Consider the following 12,267-nt stretch of genomic DNA (forward strand, 5'->3'; position numbering starts at 1 on the left):
CAACGTGCCTAGAAAAAGTTTTAAACAGGCACTGAGCAGTTTGTACTCGCTGGAAGACGCCTTATTCTTCAAGGAGCCACCTCAGCAGCTGGGAGACGGTCTACAGGTGTGTGAGTATCGTTCCTAAGCCCCAGGGAGGATGGCAGAGTCCCAGGAAAGTTTTTCTGTCCCGTTTACGCGACTCAATGGGAAAAATTGGCAAGATTGGAAGGCTAGAGTGAGGGTTTGGTTGCAAGCAAAAGAGTTGTGGAGTTGTACTGAAGCACCGCCTTTACAGGCAGCTGCAGACGCGTCTGCAGAAGACAAAGCAGCAGCAGCAGCTTCACAGAAACGTGACAGGAAAGCCCAAGGTCTACTAGTTTTGGCAGTGGGACCAGAGCAAATGCCTTACGTTTCTGAGTTAAAGAACACGCATGAGGTCTGGACGGTTCTGCAGCGGCTAAATTCCAGAAACACTGCGGGGGCCAAGATCCATGCTACAAGATGTTTGTTTGATTTACGTCTCCAACCGGGAGCGTGTGTAAAAGAACATATTGCCAAAATGGTGTCTGCCTTTAATCAACTAAGACAGCTGGGCATTCCTTTTTCTATGGAGCAGCAGTCATACATATTGTTGTCTTCTCTTGATAAAAGCTATGAGACTCTAGCTCTAACTTTGGAAGCTATGCCTTCAACTGAATTAACCCTTGAATACATTTCATCTCGGCTTGCAGATGAACAGGATAAGAGGCAAAGAGAAAGAGGTTTGTCTTTAAAGGGGAGTTATGCTGTGCCTAAGAGTGTTGATGCTGAGTTTGAGCACACAGTAAATGCTTTTGCAGCTAGACACTGTCTTCGCTGTGGTTCCCCTTCCCATCTAATTAGGAATTGTCCACGTGAACATGGTCAAGACAGCACCAAGGCCGTTACCCCTAGTTACCAGACAAGGAGTTCCAGGGGACGTCGAAGAAGAGGAGGAGGTCATGGCTACTCCCACAGCACACAGCACATGGCTTCAGCAATGGCGTTGATGCAAGGGCGTGGCCAAGGCAGCAATCTACGCTGGTTGATCGACAGTGGTGCATCTCACCACCTGGTGGCACCATCTAGTGTCCGTTTGCAGAATTGCAGACATTTGCAAACCCTTAAAGTTGTGACAATGGCAGATTCAACTAAACGTTCCTTAGAGACCGTAGGCACAGTGTTCTTGAAATGTTTCCAAACAGAAATTGATGCCTACATGCTAAAGGGATTGAAGGGGTGTATTTTGTCTGTGTCAGAACTTGATAGAAATGGGTTTAAAACTGTGTTTGAAAATGGGGTTTGCACTATTTCAAAGAATAACGTATCTCTTTTGCAGGTGGAATGCAGAGATGGGTTATATTATTTTGAGACAAGTCCAGATGAAGTTGAACAGGTTCATGCTGGTTGTGTGAACTCACCTACCCATAATTCTTGTGTCCATTTATGGCACCGCCGTCTGGGACATATTAATTTTCAGTATGTTAAAAGGCAACCTGAATTATCAGAAGGGTGCAAAATGAACAAATGTACTAAGTATTTGGATTGTACTGCATGCAAAAGGGCGAAGGTTCATAGATGCAGCTATCCCAGTTCAGATAGGAAATCTGACAAAGTATTCCAACTTGTGCATATGGACCTATGTGGCCCAATGCCTGTTGCTAGCATGGGAGGTTCGAGGTATGCACTGTGTCTCTCGGATGACAAAACAAAGGTTACATGGTTTTTTCCTCTCAAAACAAAAGCAGATACTGCAGAAACAGTTAAAAATTGGGTTCATGCAGTGGAACTTGAATTCGGTACTAGAGTACTTGCTTTTCAGACAGACAGAGGGTCAGAATTTACCGGGTCTGTGTTGCAGAATTTCTTTAAGAAAAAGGGAATTAAGCATCGTCTGTCTACACCTTATTCCCCCCAAGAAGGAGGCGTGGCCGAACGTAAAAACAGGGTTCTGCAAGAGTTGGCAAACTCTATGTTGTTTGATGCTAAACTCCCTCAAAGTTACTGGGCGGAAGCCTGGCAGGCGGCTACTCATATTCTGAACCGAGTATATAATTCTGTAATTGGCACTACCCCTTATTTTGCTTTATATGGGAAGAAGCCCAAAATTAATTACTTTCGGGTGTTTGGATGTCCAGCCTATGTACTTATCCCAAAAGCGTTAAGGAAAAAGGGAGGTCCAAGGGCTAGGAAACTCATCTTTTGTGGGTACGAACCACACGCCAAATCTTGGAGGTTCGTGAACCCAAATGGGGATACTACAAGAGTGGTCCTCAGTAGGAGCGCTGAATTTTGTGAGCAGTCTGGATGGACTCACTTACACGGTAACCCTGACATTTTGAGAGATGATTTAGGCATTTATGCTGAGAATGAAAGTCCAGAGAGTAGTGAGCCAGAAGAGGATGGTGCACATGGTTCAGATGCAGATTCTGACCAGGCACAAGGTCCTTCTCCTAAGGTAGAAAAGCCAAAATCTAGGGGTGTTCCAACATCGCCAGTCAGTAGGCCTAGCAGACAGCAAAAGAGAAGCAGGTCGCCTGCAACACCAAGCCCTAGGGAGGTATCTAAACGGAGGTCTTTATCCCTAGAGGCACATCCAGGTATAAAGTCTGAGACAGATTCTGACAGCCAACGGTCAGAGGGGGCACAAGAGGAACAATTGCGCAGGTCAAATCGTGCCACAAAGGGCAAGCCGCCAGAGCGGTTTAAGGTGACAAGTGTATACGTAAATATGGCACAGTGTGAGCCAGATAGCTATATGGAGGTACAACAGCTTCCAAGCTCAGAAGCCGTTAAGTGGCAGGAAGCAATGGAAAAAGAGATGGCTTCAATGAAGTCTCTCGGTGTGTTTACAAGTACAGAGCTTCCGAAAGGGCAACAAGCTGTAGGTTGTCGATGGGTATATCGTTTAAAGCCCACAACTACTGAGGAGGTGCAATATAAAGCCCGACTAGTTGCAAAAGGGTTTTCGCAGCGCAAAGGTGTTCACTATTCTCAAATCTATGCACCTACTTCAAGATCGGAGTCATTAAGAATGCTTTTAGCCTCTTCAGCTAAGAAGGGAAATAAGCTGTTTCATTTTGATGTCAATGTGGCTTATTTAAATGCAGACTTACAGGAGGAAGTCTATATGACACCACCACCAGGTTTTGAAGGAGACAAGCCAAACCAGGTCTGGCGCCTACACAAATCCATTTATGGGTTGAAACAGTCCGCCCGTAATTGGAATACCTGCTTAAACGATGCTCTAGAGAGCATGGGGTTCAGAAAGAGCGCAGCAGATGCGTGTCTTTATCTAAAAGGCTCGGGATGTGAACAAGAAGCAGTCTTGATATTCGTTGACGATTTATTATACAGTGGAAAGGATGATAAACTTGCACAACAATTTGCCACAAAGCTTGGAGAAAGGTTTCAGATAAAATCACTAGGCAATGTATCTGTTTATCTAGGAGTTAAAATTCAGCAAGATGAAAATGGGAACTATTGGCTCAGCCAAGAAGCTAAGATCCAGCAGTTGCTGGAAAGGTTTAAAATGGACAACTGTGCTGGTGTTAAAACCCCAATGGAGCTAAGTTACATAAAGGATGCTCAAGCCGAGCAACAGACAGAGTTCAGTAATCCCGGGGTTTACCAGTCAGCGATAGGCAGTCTACTCCACATTGCACAGTGGACTCGGCCCGATATAACATATGCTGTCAACATGCTGTGTAGACAAGCTGAAAAACCATCAATGCATGCTTGGCAAGGAGTAAAAAGAGTTTTAAGGTATCTCCAAACTACCAAAAGGTTTCGCTTAAAACTATCAGCAGAGGGCAGCACACAACTTGAATGTTGGGCCGACAGCAGTTGGGCAGATGCTGGACCAGATAGAAAATCAGTGTCAGGAATGGCGATAAAATTTGGAAATGCACTAATTGGTTGGAGATCAAGAAAGCAGTCACTTATAGCTTTAAGTTCAACTGAATCTGAGTTCAATGCATTATCAGATGTATGTAGAGAACTGGAATTTTATAAGCAACTGGTACAAGAATTGTTTGGAGAATGTTCCCTACCTATCAGAGTGTGGGAAGACAACCAACCTTGTATTAAACTAGCTAAATCAGGTCAATTCAAGGCCCACACAAAACACTTGGATATCCGTTATCAAAATGTATGCCAAAGTGTAAAACAAGGTTTAATTGAACTAAAGTATTGTCCAAGCCAAGAAAACCTTGCAGACGGTTTTACGAAAGCTTTGAGTCCGCAATCTCATAAATGTTTCTGTTCAGGTTTAAATTTGAATTAAGGTTGGTACAGCTCAGTGTTACGAGCGAGAGGGGGTGTTGCTATCAAAGGGTTAAAGGGTAGCAGAAACGCTCTAATCACTGAGCAGCTGGAGGTCATTAGGCTTCCAGGAACATGAGTTTGTATAAATAGTCTCCTGTGTGTTTGTTCTTCCCTCCCTTCTCCCCTTTTTGGGCGTGTTTGCTGAGATGTGTGGTTCTTCGCCAGGGTTGTTTTTTGGTTTGTAAATAAACCTTATCTTTGAGTTACAAACCGCATGCTCCAAGACTCCTCTTTGAAAAGATACTGCCTCTCCTGCCCTTCTTCAACTGCTGTGCGAAATACTCTGCTGTAGTGGGACTTGTGACGATGGAAGCGCACTGGGCATTTACATTAAACTAATTAAAGTTTAATGGGACTGAACAACTCCAGACACGCCTGGAAGAAGCGGACCATCTGGATCCCTTCCAGTCGGGATTCAGGCCTCATCATGGGACTGAAACTGCCTTGGTCGCACTGGTTGATGATCTCCGGCGGGCTAGGGACAAAGGTGAGAGCTGTTTCCTAGTTCTGCTGGATCTCTCAGCGGCGTTTGATACCATCGACCATGACATCCTTCTGGACCGTCTTGAGGGGCTGGGAGCTGGGGGCACTGTCCTACAGTGGTTCCGCTCCTTCCTCCTGGGCCGTGGTCAGAAAGTGGTGGTGGGGGATGAGTGTTCAGACCCCTGGGCTCTCACTTGTGGGGTGCCTCAGGGTTCTGTCCTCTCCCCCATGCTTTTCAACATCTACATGCAGCCGCTGGGAGGGATCATCAGGAGGTTTCGGCTGGGTGTTCATCAGTATGCAGATGATACCCAGCTCTACCTCTCTTTTAAATCAGAACCAGTGAAGGCGGTGAAGGTCCTGTGTGAGTGTCTGGAAGCGGTTGGAGGATGGATGGCGGCTAACAGATTGAGGTTGAATCCTGACAAGACAGAAGTACTGTTTTTGGGGGACAGGAGGCGGGCAGGTGTGGAGGATTCCCTGGTCCTGAATGGGGTAACTGTGCCCCTGAAGGACCAGGTGCGCAGCCTGGGAGTCATTTTGGACTCACAGCTGTCCATGGAGGCACAGGTCAAATCTGTATCCAGGGCAGCTGTTTACCAGCTCCATCTGGTACGTAGGCTGAGACCCTATCTGCCTGCAGACTGTCTCGCCAGAGTGGTACATGCTCTGGTTATCTCCCGCTTGGACTACTGCAATGCGCTCTACATGGGGCTACCTTTGAAGGTGACCCGGAAACTACAACTAATCCAGAATGCGGCAGCTAGACTGGTGACTGGGAGCGGCCGCCGAGACCATATAACACCGGTCTTGAAAGACCTACATTGGCTCCCAGTACGTTTCCGAGCACAATTCAAAGTGTTGGTGCTGACCTTTAAAGCCCTAAATGGCCTCGGTCCAGTATATCTGAAGGAGCGTCTCCTCCCCCACCGTTCTGCCCGGACACTGAGGTCCAGCTCCGAGGGCCTTCTGGCGGTTCCCTCACTGCGAGAGGCCAAGTTACAGGGAACCAGGCAGAGGGCCTTCTCGGTAGTGGCGCCCGCCCTGTGGAATGCCCTCCCATCAGATGTCAAAGCGATAAACAACTACCTGACATTCAGAAGACATCTGAAGGCAGCCCTGTTCAGGGAAGTTTTTAATATGTGACATTTTAGTGTATTTTTCATCTCTGTTGGAAGCCGCCCAGAGTGGCTGGGGAAACCCAGCCAGATGGGCGGGGTACAAATAATAAATTATTATTATTATTATTATTATTATTATTATTATTATTATTATTATTATTATTATCAAGTCTCTCCTCTCAGACCTTTGTCTCTGCAGCTCGGGAGACGTTGGTGGGTTACTAGACCCAGGGCCGCCTCAGCCTCCCCTGACCCAACCGGTAGTGGAGCAGCTGTAAGTGATGGCCCAGCAAAGGCAACGAGGTCATCCCCGCATCTGGAGCCAGGGCAGGCTCAGGCCCCTGACTCGGCCCAGCTGGTGCTTGTTGCAGGGGAACCTGTGCAGACTGGGACTCTTCAGGATCAGGCAACAGACTTGGTTCAGGTGATGCCTGAAGCAGAGGATCCAGTGCGGATTGAGACCCCTCTGGTTCCGAGTCTGAGTCCCAGGCCATGACACACTGCTCCGGCCGGCTTGCTCAAACCTGTTGCGGCAGGTATTTCCTTAGGCCTCTGACTGCGTGAAGTTGGACGGGGCAGCTGAGAGGCAGCAGAATGTGCAAATGGTGTTGGCAGGATCAGCTGTGCAGCCATTGCACACCTTCCCTTGTTCTAGGCCTGGACATGCCGTTTGAGACGGCACTGGGCATTTGGCTCAGAAGCCAGTCCAGGGAGGCTTGCCTCGCCGGCAAAAGCCCTGGTGCCTAATTAATTTTCACACTCGTCTGCCCTCAGCGCAACTCCAGCCGCTGCCTCCGGCCTCCTCCTGCTCACATGCCCAAGGCAGCTGGCTGGAGGCCGACATTTCGGCTGCTTCTGAACGCTGTTAACACAGTGTATTTAGGAGTCATCTTGTTCCTAATGGGAGTCACAGCTTTATTTCCCTCTCTCCTGCATCTAAATTGTCAAATTTATTTTTAAAGGCCCATTTGTAATTAATCTTTACGCTGCCTGGAGGAATTGAGATTCTGCACCCGCCTCCGACCTACTGCTTCCAAGCGGAAACAGATGCCTGGTGCGAAAACAGCCCCAGGGTGCAGAGAGGCATTTTGTGGCTTGAAACACTAGAGGGTGTGTGTGTGTGTGTGTGTGTGTGTGTGTGTAAGGCCGTTGGTCTTGGCTCAGCCGCCAATTCCTTACTTGACCTTGGAGATGTCCTCAGAACCGCTGGGTGCAAGCTGAAGAAGAGCTCTGCCAGATGTGAATCAAACTGCTTTTGATTTGATAAGCTGCTAAGAACATCAGAAGATCACCTGCTGGATCAGGCCAATGGCCCATCTAGTCCAGTGTCCTGTTCTCACATTGCCCTATCCGCAAGCAGGATTTGAGCACCAGAGTCCTCTCCCCTCCACCGGTTTCCAGCAACTGGTGTCTTGCAACACCTGCTGCCACAACAACGCATCATTTGCCAAAACCCCACACCCTGCCCCCCTATGGGATGTGGCCCCTCAGAGGTTGCCTGCAAGGAAATGCGGCCCTTGTGCTGAGAAAGGTTTCTACTGTGCTCCCAATTTGTTGTTGTTGTTGTTTAGTCGTTTAGTCGTGTCCGACTCTTCGTGACCCCATGGACCAGAGAACGCCAGGCACCTCTGTCCTCCACTGCCTCCCGCAGTTTGGTCAAACTCATGCTGGTAACCTCGAAAACACTATCCAACCATCTTGTCCTCTGCCGTCCCCTTCTCCTTGTGCCCTCCATCTTTCCCAACATCAGGGTCTTCTCCAGGGAGTCTTCTCTTCTCATGAGGTGGCCAAAGTACTGGAGCCTCAGCTTCACAATCTGTCCTTCCTGTGAGCACTCAGGGTTGATTTCCTTCAGTATGGAGAGGTTTGATCTTCTTGCAGTCCATGGGACTTTCAAGAGTCTCCTCCAGCACCATAATTCAAAAGCATCAATTCTTCGGCGATCAGCCTTCTTTATGGTCCAGCTCTCACTTCCATACATCACTACTGGGAAAACCATAGCTTTAACTATACGAACCTTTGTTGGCAAGGTGATGTCTCTACTTCTCAAGATGCTGTCTAGGCCTGTCATTGCCCTTCTCCCAAGAAGCAGGCGTCTTTTAATTTCGTGGCTGCTGTCACCATCTGCAGTGATCATTGAGCCCAAGAAAGTAAAATCTCTCACTACCTCCATTTCTTCCCCTTCTATTTGCCAGGAGGTGATGGGACCAGTGGCCATGATCTTCGTTTTTTTGATGTTGAGCTTCAGACCATATTTTGCGCTCTCCTCTTTCACCCTCATTAAAAGGTTCTTTAATTCCTCCTCACTTTCTGCCATCAAGGTTGTGTCATCTGCATATCTGAGGTTGTTGATATTTCTTCCGGCAATCTTAATTCCGGCTAGGGATTCATCCAGCCCAGCCTTTCGCATGATGAATTCTGCATATAAGTTAAATAAGCAGGGAGACAAAATACAGCCTTGTCGTACTCCTTTCCCAATTTTGAACCAATCAGTTGTTCCATATCCAGTTCTAACTGTAGCTTCTTGTCCCACATAGAGATTTCTCAGGAGACAGATGAGGTGATCTGGCACTCCCATTTCTTTAAGAACTTGCCATAGTTTGCCGTGGTCGACACAGTCAAAGGCTTTTGCATAGTCAATGAAGCAGAAGTAGATGTCTTTCTGGAACTCTCTAGCTTTCTCCATAATCCAGCGCATGTTTGCAATTTGGTCTCTGGTTCCTCTGCCTCTTCTAAATCCAGCTTGCACTTCAGGGAGTTCTCGGTCCACATACTGCTTGAGCCTTCCTTGTAGAATTTTAAGCATAACCTTGCTAGCGTGTGAAATGAGTGCAATTGTGCGGTAGTTGCAGCATTCTTTGGCACTGCCCTTCTTTGGGATTGGGATGTAGACTGATCTTCTCCAATCTTCTGGCCACTGCTGAGTTTTCCAAACTTGCTGGCATATTGAGTGTAGCACCTTAACAGCATCATCTTTTAAAATTTTAAATAGTTCAGCTGGAATACCATCACTTCCACTGGCCTTGTTATTTGCAGTGCTTTCTAAGGCCCATTTGACTTCACTTTCCAGGATGTCTGGCTCAAGGTCAGCAACCACACTACCTGGGGTATACGAGACATCCATTTCTTTCTGGTATAATTCCTCTGTGTATTCTTGCCACCTCTTCTTGATGTCTTCTGCTTCTGTTAGGTCCTTTCCACTTTTGTCCTTTATTATGGAAATCTTTGTACGAAATGTTCCTTTCATATCTCCAATTTTCTTGAACAGATCTCTGGTTCTTCCCATTCTATTGCTTTCTTCTATTTCTTTGCATTGCTCGTTTAAGAAGGTCTTCTTGTCTCTCCTTGCTATTCTTTGGAAATCTGCATTCAATTTCCTGTATCTTTCACCATCTCCCTCGCATTTTGCTTGCCTTCTCTCCCCCGCTATTTATAAGGCCTCGTTGGACAGCCACTTTGCTTTCTTGCATTTCCTTTTCATTGGGATGGTTTTCATTGCTGCCTCCTGTATAATGTTATGAGCCTCCATCCATAGTTCCTCAGGCACTCTGTCCACCAAATCTAAATCCTTAAACCTGTTCCTCACTTCCACTGTGTATTCATAAGGGATTTGACTTAGATTGTATCTTACCGGCCCAGGGGTTTTTCCTATTGGAAAGCATTGGACTTTCCTTTCGCTTCCAGGCATATCCGCAACTGAGCGTCCTTTCGGCTTTGGCCCAGCCGCTTCATCAGTTCTGGATCTACTTGTACTTGCCCTCCGCTCTTCTCCAGTAGCATGTTGGACGCCTTCCGACCTGAGGGGCTCATCTTCCAGCGTCATATCTTTTATATGCCTGTTGTCTTTGTCCATGGAGTTTTCTTGGCAGGGATACTGGAGTGGCTTGCCAGTTCCTCCTCCAGGTGGATCACGTTTGGTCAAAACTCTCCACTATGACCTGTTCATCTTGGGTGCCCTGCTCGGCATAGTTCATAGCTTCTCTGAGTTCTTCAAGCCCCTTTGCCACGGCAAGGCAGTGATCCATGAAGGGGGTGCTCCCAATAGGATTCCTAATTGCACAAGGTGAGCAGATCACTACATGATCTTCATTGGCCTTCTCTGAAGAAAGGCTGTTAGGCAGAGCCTGCTCTTAAGGTCTTTCCGTTCTCGCTGCCGTCACCAGATAGCAATGGAAGTGGGATCCAGGAGGCTTGCCAAAGTGTCCTGAAGGGAGGAAAGGGTGCTTTTATAAAACAACAACAACAACCCCTCTCTGTTCTCTAGCTGCGAGCAATGAAAATTCCACCAATCCCACAATGAGGATTGCATTATTGTGTTTAGTTTGTGTCCTGGAGGCAGGGAATATCCTTGGAGGAAGGAAGCAAATGGCATTTAAAGGGGAAAGGGACCCCTGACCATTAGGTCCAGTCGTGGCCAACTCTGGGGTTGCGGCGCTCATCTCGCTTTATTGGCCGAGGGAGCCGGCGTTCAGCTTCCGGGTCATGTGGCCAGCATGACTAAGCCGCTTCTGGCGAACCAGAACAGCGCACGGAAATGCCGTTTACCTTCCCGCTGGAGTGGTATCTATTTATTTACTTGCACTTTGACGTGCTTTCGAACTGCTAGGTTGGCAAGAGCTGGGACCGAGCAACGGGAGCTCACCCTGTCGCGGGGATTTGAACCGCTGACCTTCTGATTGGCAAGTCCTAGGCTCTGTGGTTTAGCCCACAGCGCCACCCGTGTCCCTAAATGGCGTCTTAGTGCAATGCAATTTGCTCCCGACTGAAAACGATGAGTGCAAATAGTTTCCCTGTCTTCATCTCTCCACAACCACAGGTGGAGATTTGACTGCTTAAAATGAATGGATTGGGCAAGGGGGCTTCTTCAATTGCAGCACCCAACCTTTGAAAGGACCCCCTCAGAGTCCTCTCACTGTTAGCTTTTCAAAGGGCATGCAGAAGCGTGCTTTGTTTAACAGAACAGGGTTTCTGTTTGCTTTTAACATTTGAAGGTCCTTGGTGGGGGAGACGAGTCTTCTCTTTCCTCAACTTCTGCTGTTTTCCTGTTTATTTTGAATGCAGCCCTCTGGCCCTCTCTATCTGCCCCCTGGGACTCTCCCTAGGCCGCACATTCCTTGTGGGATTCAGATCCAGGTTGGCCTTGGAATGATAAAATTGTAGAGCTGGAAAAGGGACCCTTGGGTCATTTAGTTTGACCCCCTGCAATGCAGAAATCTCAGCTGAAGCACCCATGACAGATGGCCATCCAGCCTCTGTTTAAAAACCTCCAAGGAAGGAGAGCCCTCCGCCCTCCAAAGGAGTCTGTTTTGCTGTCGAACAGCTCTTACCACCAGAAAGTCATTCCTGGTGTTTAGTTGGAAGCTCCTTCCCTTTTAACTTGAAGCCATGGGTTCGGGTCCTACCCTGCAGCAAGAGAGGCCCGGGTCATTTTGGGACTCCTCCAAGCTGCTGAATTGGACCCAGGATCAGATCGAATTTAGGAGCGGGGGCAGCACTTCACAGCCTTGGTAGCTAAATACTGCCAGCTCCATGGCTACAAATTCCCACGTTGGCACTAGACGAGCGAGGAAAATGCCAAGCAATATTCTCCATGGCAAAGTGAGTTCTGGATGTACATTCACAGCAGCACCGCTTGCCAGTTTGGGGAGGCGGCTGAATGTCAGTGATGGGGGCTGCTGCTGCTGCTGCTACTACTTTCTCCCTCTCTTGTGGCTCAGGCAAGTGAGCAAAAATTGAGGCTTGCAAATCCTACTTTGTGCTGTGCTGGGAATGGCCTCTAGGCAGTCCAGGCATGCTTCCTGCTGTTGTGTCCAAGTACCCGTCTCCTGTGTGGAGGAAACAAGCACAGGCCAGTTGGCAGGGGAGCAAGGACCCTTCCCTCCCCACCCACCACCTCTCCCTGGCAGATGTGTTCCCTGGAATAGGCCTGGCCCACCACCTGCAGCCTCTTCTCCCCACGGAGATGGTTTGCACCAGTCTCTCACTCTCCCAAATTTTGCTGTGCCAGGGCTGACCTCAGCGAAGTGGTTGGGCACCTGGAATGACAGCTTCCTTTTTTGCGCTTCAGGTGGAAGGGAGACCGAATTCTCCTGGATGAAGGCCGGCAGGGACTATCACAAAATTTGCCTGTTTCTCATTCCTCCCAAGTTCAGTCCACTTTTGCTCATCAGCTTGCAATTTTTCCAAAAAATAGAAAACCAGACGCTTATGCAAACCCATCAGCGAATTTCTCCTAATACACAAGTTTGTCTAATGTATACACTTTTTTTTGCAAAGCAATTTCCCCAAACGATAAGCTATTTCTGTAAGCTGTTTTCACTAATATTTGCATTTATTG

This window comes from Podarcis gaigeae, assembly GCF_964106915.1.
Source record: "Podarcis gaigeae genome assembly, chromosome: 11".
NCBI lineage: Eukaryota > Metazoa > Chordata > Lepidosauria > Squamata > Lacertidae > Podarcis > Podarcis gaigeae.